The following is an 8,350-nucleotide window of genomic DNA, read 5'->3' on the forward strand; positions in this document are numbered from 1 at the left end:
CTTTGGCAGTCCTCTAAACTAACAAAACTGATAAAGAAAACACTAATCATAGAGAGTAAAGTCTCTGTGTCAGCTGGCTTATGAACAGCACATGAATTTGAAGAAGTGAATCAGAAGGCAGAGACCAGGGTGAAATCGGAAACGTTTTCTGATATGAAGAGGGCCCAGTGGGCCCAGTGGGCCCAGTACAGTTAGATCATGGGGTCCACGTAGTAAAAAGCGGGGATAAAACCTGTTTTCTATTTCATTTCTCACCAAAATGAGGTATGAGTGACAGCAGGAACTCTGAAACCCCCCAGGAATCTAAGAATCGCCATGCTTAAAGGTTCGCGAACGCCCACATCTTTGGACCAAACTATGGTACTCTGGCGCCACCTGGTGGCACGAAGCAAAATGCAGCAGTACGTCTAAAACCTGGCGCTGGTGCAGGCGAGCTTGATGACTGTCTAGTCATCTAGAGACCCCCTGGCTTATTCTTCCAAAACAGGTGAGGGTGGGGCAGGGGAGAATGCCCCTCCCCCCTTCGACTGCTTTGCTTTTTAAGTTACTTTCATGAAAAAATAAGTCAAGCGGAGAGGGGAAGTTATCAAGCTGGAACGCACTCTTGGGGGGCTTCCCAGAAACCCTGCCCACATTCCATTTCCTCCACCACCGTGGCCCCCGCTGGGTTCTCAGAATTCCAGCTGACCTGGCCCTGGGGTGTGTTTCTCCTGACCTGGGACACTCAAGATTTCCACAACGCCGAGATGTGTGGACATTCACAGGGGTCCGTCTTTTGGATTATCTGGCACAACGATACTCAAAAGGCTTCAGGAGAAAATGGTTTCCCGACCGGCCGGGCCTCGCCGCGCGGCCCAGCCAGCTCCGGAGTATTCTTCGCTGCTCTTCGCCGAGCTCTACACCCAAGGCTACCCTCCTCGCGCCTTAGGCCGACGCCATGAAGATCAAGGATGCCAAAAAACCCTCTTTCCCATGGTTTGGCATGGACATTGGGGGAACTCTGGTAAAGCTCTCATATTTTGAACCTATCGATATCACAGCAGAGGAAGAACAAGAGGAAGTTGAGAGCTTAAAAAGCATTCGGAAATATTTGACTTCTAACGTAGCATATGGATCAACTGGCATTCGGGATGTACACCTTGAACTGAAGGACTTAACGCTTTTTGGACGAAGAGGGAACTTGCACTTTATCAGATTTCCAACCCAGGACCTGCCTACTTTTATCCAAATGGGAAGAGATAAAAACTTCTCAACCTTACAAACGGTGCTGAGTGCTACAGGAGGCGGTGCTTACAAGTTTGAGAAAGATTTTCGCACGATTGGAAACCTCCACCTGCACAAACTGGATGAACTTGACTGCCTTGTAAAGGGCTTGCTGTATATAGATTCTGTCAGTTTCAATGGGCAAGCAGAATGCTATTATTTTGCTAATGCCTCAGAACCTGAACGATGCCAAAAGATGCCTTTTAACCTGGATGATCCTTATCCACTGCTGGTAGTGAATATTGGCTCAGGAGTCAGTATTTTAGCAGTTCATTCCAAAGACAACTATAAAAGAGTGACTGGGACAAGCCTTGGAGGAGGTACATTTCTTGGTTTATGCAGCTTATTGACTGGCTGTGAAAGTTTTGAAGAGGCTCTTGAAATGGCATCCAAAGGTGACAGCACCCAAGCTGATAGGCTGGTCTGAGATATATATGGAGGAGATTATGAAAGATTTGGTCTGCCAGGCTGGGCTGTGGCATCCAGTTTTGGGAATATGATTTATAAGGAGAAGCGAGAAACTGTTAGTAAAGAGGATCTGGCGAGAGCTACTTTAGTTACTATCACCAATAACATTGGTTCTGTGGCACGAATGTGTGCTGTTAATGAGAAAATAAACAGAGTTGTCTTCGTTGGAAACTTTCTACGTGTCAATACTCTCTCTATGAAACTTCTGGCATATGCTTTGGATTACTGGTCAAAAGGTCAATTGAAAGCATTGTTTCTAGAACATGAGGGATACTTTGGAGCCGTTGGTGCACTTCTTGGACTGCCAAATTTCAGCTAAAACGTCAGAGAACTTTATGAAGAAATGTCATCCAGGAGGAACTGATCCAGAGACTGTATTCATTATTTGTCACTGGGAACCAAAGGATAAAAAAGTAACACTATTTGTGTTGATTTTAAATGTCAGAACGGTGAGCTCATGAGCTTTGCTGCCTGGAAAGACCTCTGTAATGGGAAGTATTCCTCATTGATTGTCCCCTGTGTGTATATATAGCCAGCGTTCTATCTTATATGCAATACAGCTTCTTGATTGTTGAACTTTTCTCAAAAAATGATTTTCTATTTATTTGATGTAGCCAGCATTGTAGTACTGTATGTTCAAACACAAATCTTCAAATCTCAGAAATGTTTGCTTATGCAAAATAATTAATACTAAATATTTGTTGAGTGTTTTATATGTTTGGTTACTAGTGAAGAGGAAGTAACATACTCTGTATCATAATTTATTGTACTGGCAATCAAAGATGATCATTTTCTGTGACTTTAGAAATGTTAAGGCAATATTAAGTATTAACTATGGTAGTAGTTTTATAACATATCCTCTTCAACAAAGCATGTCTCTATGACCTCTCCCCATAAATACAGTTTTCTCTCAGTTGATGAGTTGAAATACTGTATTTAAACATGAACCTGACTTTTTCTTTTGAATCCCTGAAAGTTTTTGCACATATCTGGTGGCGTTAAGTTTTCTTTATTTCACACATCAGTATATGTGTTAAGATGTTTACTGTTTTAAAATGGGGGCATAATCACATACTTTGGAATCTGCCTAAGTCCTCGGACTATTCAGATGGAATTTGGTTAGACTGAGTGACATTCTGTTCTTTCCCAACTATGTGTATCTCAGACTCAAACATACACATTTCTTCCTTCTCATTAAGACACAGATGAAAGCTGACTTTTATCCTGCTATAAACAGCAAAGGGCAGAATCAGATGTTGTCTAAAAGGGTATTTTGAAACTGTGTGACTCTGAGGTAGTATTGCTGAGTTACAAATGGATCAGTATTTATGATTTTTGGTCATAAAAGCATTGCAGATCCAAAATTTGTCTTTGCTTCTGCCTTGGAATTCTTGTTTTTGAATTCCTGATTTTATAATGTTAAATCTCTCAGATTTTACATTTGCAGTAACATTTTAGAGGCCAGTAGTGTGTCATAAAGTTGAATCTGTAAGGGAAATGGACCTGTATTAATTACCAATATTTCTGGAAATAACCTTAAAGAGGTTAGAGATTGTCTACACTTCAAATAGTATTTCAGTGTGGTTTCTGAGACCCTAGTGTTCTGTAGTAAGAAGTTTCCACCAGACTGTCAGGAGGTGCTTGATAAGACAGATCTCCATGTAGTTTTCAGATTTTATGTGCAGGTATTTAAAATTCAGTTTTCTTCACCTAAAGATATGAACATACAAATAGTATTTGGGGAATGTTTGAAGATAGTGTTTGCCCAGTAGACTGCTTGGAACTTTGAAATCAGCCCACTCAGACATTGAAGTCTACCATGATGTCTTTGTCAGTGTTTGCCGGAGCAGTGGCCAGTTCCAGCAAGAATGCCACTGCTTCCTTTATTATAAAGGTTTTGACTCAAGTGTTTATGCAGATAATAAAATAATTAAATGATAGAAACTGCAGATTTTCTACCTGTGGAAATTCTATACATCAGCAACTATAGGTTTAGAGCTGTCTTTAAGAAGAGATTGAATAGTGTTCATATTCACTTGATCACTATGCTTTGGGTAATGTGGAACTAACACTTTGTCATTTGGAACTGAGATTGCCTACTAAGATCCATGTAACATGAACCAACTAGCTCATCTATTTACCTTTTTCCAAGTGTAATCTATAATTATGAATTAATAAGAACACAGAATCATGATTGATAAAGGCTGCCAAGATTCTAATCTGCTTTATATTGCTCTTGAACTTCCCTGTAAGCATACTGTCATAAATAGGTTTGATTCTAATATCAATCAGCCTAATTGCCTAATTGAAGGTCTGTGTTTTGGTATGGGGGATTTTGTTTGTTGGTTGGTTTTTTGTTGTTTAGTTTTTTTTTTTTTTTGGTTTGGTTTTTTTTTTTTTTTTTTTTTTTTTTTTTTTGGTTTTGGTTTTGGTTTTGGTTTTTCGAGACAGGGTTCTCTGCGTAACTAACAGTCCTGGCTGTCCTGGAACTCTCACTACATAAACCAGGCTGGCCTCGAACTCAGATATGCCGTCTGCCTCCCAGAGTACTGGGATTCGTGCAGCACTACCGCCCGGCTAAGGTCTGTGTTCTTAAACAGTGCCATTTAATAGAACTAAAATGTAAACCATGTATAATTGTATATTTTCTAGTAAACACATTAAAAACTAACAAAAAATAGATGAAAATCATTTTAGTACATGTGGGGTTTTTGCTTTTGTTTTTTTTTTCTTTTTCTTTTTTTTTTTTTTTACTAGTATCTGATGTGTTATTTCAGTGTGAAATCAGTGCAAAAATTTTTTTTGGAGATATATTTTGCCCTCTTTTGTTTTTGTTTTTAATTACTTAGTCTTCAGTTGATATACATTTTAAATGGCACGTCTCAATTTGGACTGACCACAATTAAGATTTCATAGCCACGTACATAACTAGAGCCCACTGTGTTAGTATTTTTCTAGAACTACTTCTGGTTTTGTTTTTGAGACAGAGTCTCACCTATGTAGCCCTGGCTAGCCTGGAACTGGCTATATAGACCAACCAGATAAACCTTGAACTCAAAGAAATCCACCTGCCTCTGCCTCCTGCACACTGAGACTAAAGGTGTGTTAGAATTACTTAAAAGAGAATGCTATTGTGTGTCCATGAAAACTTTATGAATATGAGCTTTTAAAAGAATGAAATGGGGGTGGGAATTTTTTTTTAATATAAATAAGATCATTTATTTGGGCCAGTTTATTTTACACAGAGAAGCTATTACTGACTATCCAAAAATATTGATATGTTGGCATCATGTCATCTCTTGTAGTGTATGGGATTTTTCTAATATCTGATACTGATAAAACTGCCTATGATAATCTTAGTAGTTAGCAATCTCCAAACTAATTGATTTCCTTCACGGAAGCAAAATTAATTCCAGGGACTTTGTTTCTAAAGTTTCTGAGTTTTGTGCAGTCAATTTTGAAGGATTACCAAGAAACACTTTTTAACTTGTTGTCTTTTATATATACAGAGAATCTTTATAAAAATTCTGATAACTTCAAATGCTAAGAGCATTGTCAGCCATGGTTTTGGTGGTAGATTGCGCACACAGAGATCTAAAGTACCACCACTCCCCCAAAATGTTGCCTTCTAACTAGCCTTCTAGGCTTCTGGTCCACAGTCACATAGGTTAGCATGGCATTTCCTTTCTCAGCTACTCTAAGTAGGTGGAGAACTAGTGGATCCCTCCCTTGGATAAAGTCATTGCCAAGGCCAATAATGTGCATGATAATTGAAAGCCAGCCTCTCAAGAGGTTCTCATTATTTGTAAAATCTGGACTCTTTAAAAACTCTAAATTGATGTTGCCCCTGAGAATGCATGTGATTGCTATGTTTGAGAAACCCATTCCTAAAAGATAATGCTGTTTGGGGGTTACATTCTTGGGTGAAAAGCTTGGCCTGGCCGTAGTTCTTAAATATTCCTTATAAAACCACTTTGTTAGAAACAAAGTTCTTTCATATTTAGTTTATTTGTATCTGTTTTCTTTTGTTAAGCACTTTATCTTTGTTAGTGTGCTGCATTTGCAAATATAATTCAGAAATTCTAAATTATGTAAAAAAATGATAAAGCATAATAAATGAATGTCCTTTTTTGCATTCAACTTGTTTTGTACTATATGTAATCAAAATACATTCTCTTAAATACTCTGATTTTAAAGTGATTCCTTCGAAATGTCAGTGTTGTCTTTTCCCAGCCAAGCCCCTGTTTACAGAGTGTGATTTATTCTGACAGTGATGCAGATGGGCTAGCTTCATTTGTGTCAGCAAATAATCTTTGGTTTGGTTTTGTTTGGTTTATGCTTTTTGAGACAGGGTCTTTCTATATAGTCCTGTCTGTCCTGGAACTTGTTATATAGACAAGGCTGGTCTAAAACTCACAAGAAATCATCCTGTCTCTGCCTCCCAAGTGCTGGTGATAAAGGCATATGCTACCACACCTGGCCTGCATCACATAATCTTACAAAATTGCTTTTTGTTTGCAGTTTGTAACAATTGTCTTTTCCAATGAGTCTCATAATGTGAAATTTTTTTTTTCTTGAAGATTGTGATAGCTGGTTCGAAACAGCAATGTGAAAAGAGACTGTCCCAGGGTTTCTGCTGTCTTATTTCTACTTAGAAAATATTAAAATGTTTTTGCAAAGCACTCCTTATTGGTCCTACTGTGCTGTCTTGTATATATTCAGTACATGTGGAGTTCAGATTTGATAATGTTTTATGGTGTGCTGGTCATTGGCCCAGCTTCTTTGAATGTCACTATCTCTATTTGTAAGCTGGAAATTCAGTGGCTGCCATGGGAAATGACATAGTTGTCAGTAGCCCGAGAGGACAGCTGCCCCGTTCCTGGCAGTACTTAGGATGACTTCCATGTTTTCAGTGCTTATGTAGTAGTTTAACAATAAGTACTTATTATTCTCCCGTTACTGCCCTTGATAGCTGTTGGAAAGTATGTGCATACATTCATCTGTAACTTGAATTTTAACCATTAACCTAAAAATTATGTAGGGATTATTACTACTTTTCATTTGTACAAGAGGAAACCTGCCCCTCTAATTCAGAGAGTTAAAGCCCCTCTGAAATTGCTGCAGTTGTCCAACACACAGTTCCCAGCCACATTTACAAAATGAAAATGGAATTGCCTGCAAGTAGGTTGAAATGGCCCTAATGAGGCAGGCAGAAGACCTAAAGTCTTTTCTGAGCTTAGTGGGATAGACCTGTGTCCGACAGCAATGTCCTTACTTCTAAAAGTGAGAGCTGATGCTGGAATCTGCTGCTGGCTCCCAGCATTGTGCTTAGATCTGATCTTCATTCACAAACTAGTTTGTTTTCTAAACCAAGGTTTTGGTTCTGCACCTCATAACTGGCTGTTGTTGGCCTAATCCTACATGTAAATCACTGGTCTGCTGCAGTGAGTGAGGATCAGATACATAGTACCCACTATGTTTGAGCCACGCAAATTTGTCATTTTACCTGAAGTTGAAAGGCATTTTTTCAATTCTTCCCAGTTCTGATGAAGTCATTCCTAGGTGTTTTCTGTCCCATTTTGGGAATCTTAAATCTGGGCTTATTTTACTTACACATGTCAGTTCGGTGTAAGCGCCTTACTTTGTTGGTTGCATTATTCTTACTAGGTCCAAGCTTTGTTATGTTTAGATTCTTCTAATATTAAATCTGTGTAAAAATGTATGATATGCTACAAACTTTATGCATAATAAGACTAAGTTATAGCCTATTGTAACCTATAAAACATTTCTTGTAAATTATCTAATTTATTTTTCCATTTATGTACAGTTTCTTAATGTAAATTTTTTAAATTTGTTGTGGCCTGCTCTAAACATTCCCATGCTTTTTCCCTTAATGCTTATATGCATGAAAGAATCTTGGGTTCTTCATTTGTACTATGTAGCCAGCCTTTAAGCCAACTTCAGGGTGTCTACCTTTTCTGTAGTTTCTAACTTTTTCTAATTTGTTAATATTATAAAAAGTGTTAGAATCATGCTTCTTATACCCTACTTTCAAAATAAATTCTCTTATTTACTAAAAAAAAAAAAAAAAAAAAAAGAAAATGGTTTCCCTACCCTCTGACCCTGCTTCTGCAGCCAGTTGCTACCAAAACATCAGGCCCTGAGTAGCTTCCTGCAGCAACAGCCCTGTGAGCAGTGGCCACGCCTTGCACTGGCCACGCCTTGCACTGGCCACGCCTTGCACTGGCCACGCCTTGCACTGGCCACGCCTTGCACTGGCCACGCCTTGCACTGGCCACGCCTTGCACTGGCCACGCCTTGCACTGGCCACGCCTTTCACTGTCCCTGCACCAACGTCTGGACCCAGTGCCTATCCATCCCAACACTAACACCCCAGCTAAGAACCCCAGACATGCCACGCTGCTCCCTGAAGAGTCGTTTTCCCCGGTGCTGCCTGCTCCAATCTGTGAGCCAAATGGATAACAAGTATACGTTGTTCCTGAACACAACAAACCTGACCAATGGATAACTGAAACAAAAAAAAAATTAATGTGGAAACAGAATTCTTTGAAGTGCAATCTAACTGAAAATGCACCGAGAAAGCTTCCTATAAAAAAAA

At 39.1% G+C, this 8,350-nt stretch overlaps 1 pseudogene across 1 annotated transcript; it reads left to right on the plus strand.

The window, feature by feature from the left end:
• Positions 1 to 836: 836 nt before the first annotated feature.
• On the plus strand, positions 837 to 6,413 carry LOC143270644 (pantothenate kinase 3 pseudogene; annotated as a pseudogene). Its single transcript, XR_013047883.1, has one exon. The product of XR_013047883.1 is annotated as a pantothenate kinase 3 pseudogene (transcript).
• Positions 6,414 to 8,350: the final 1,937 nt, after the last annotated feature.

Source organism: Peromyscus maniculatus, chromosome 1, assembly GCF_049852395.1.
Source record: "Peromyscus maniculatus bairdii isolate BWxNUB_F1_BW_parent chromosome 1, HU_Pman_BW_mat_3.1, whole genome shotgun sequence".
In the NCBI taxonomy this organism is placed as follows: Eukaryota; Metazoa; Chordata; class Mammalia; order Rodentia; family Cricetidae; genus Peromyscus; species Peromyscus maniculatus.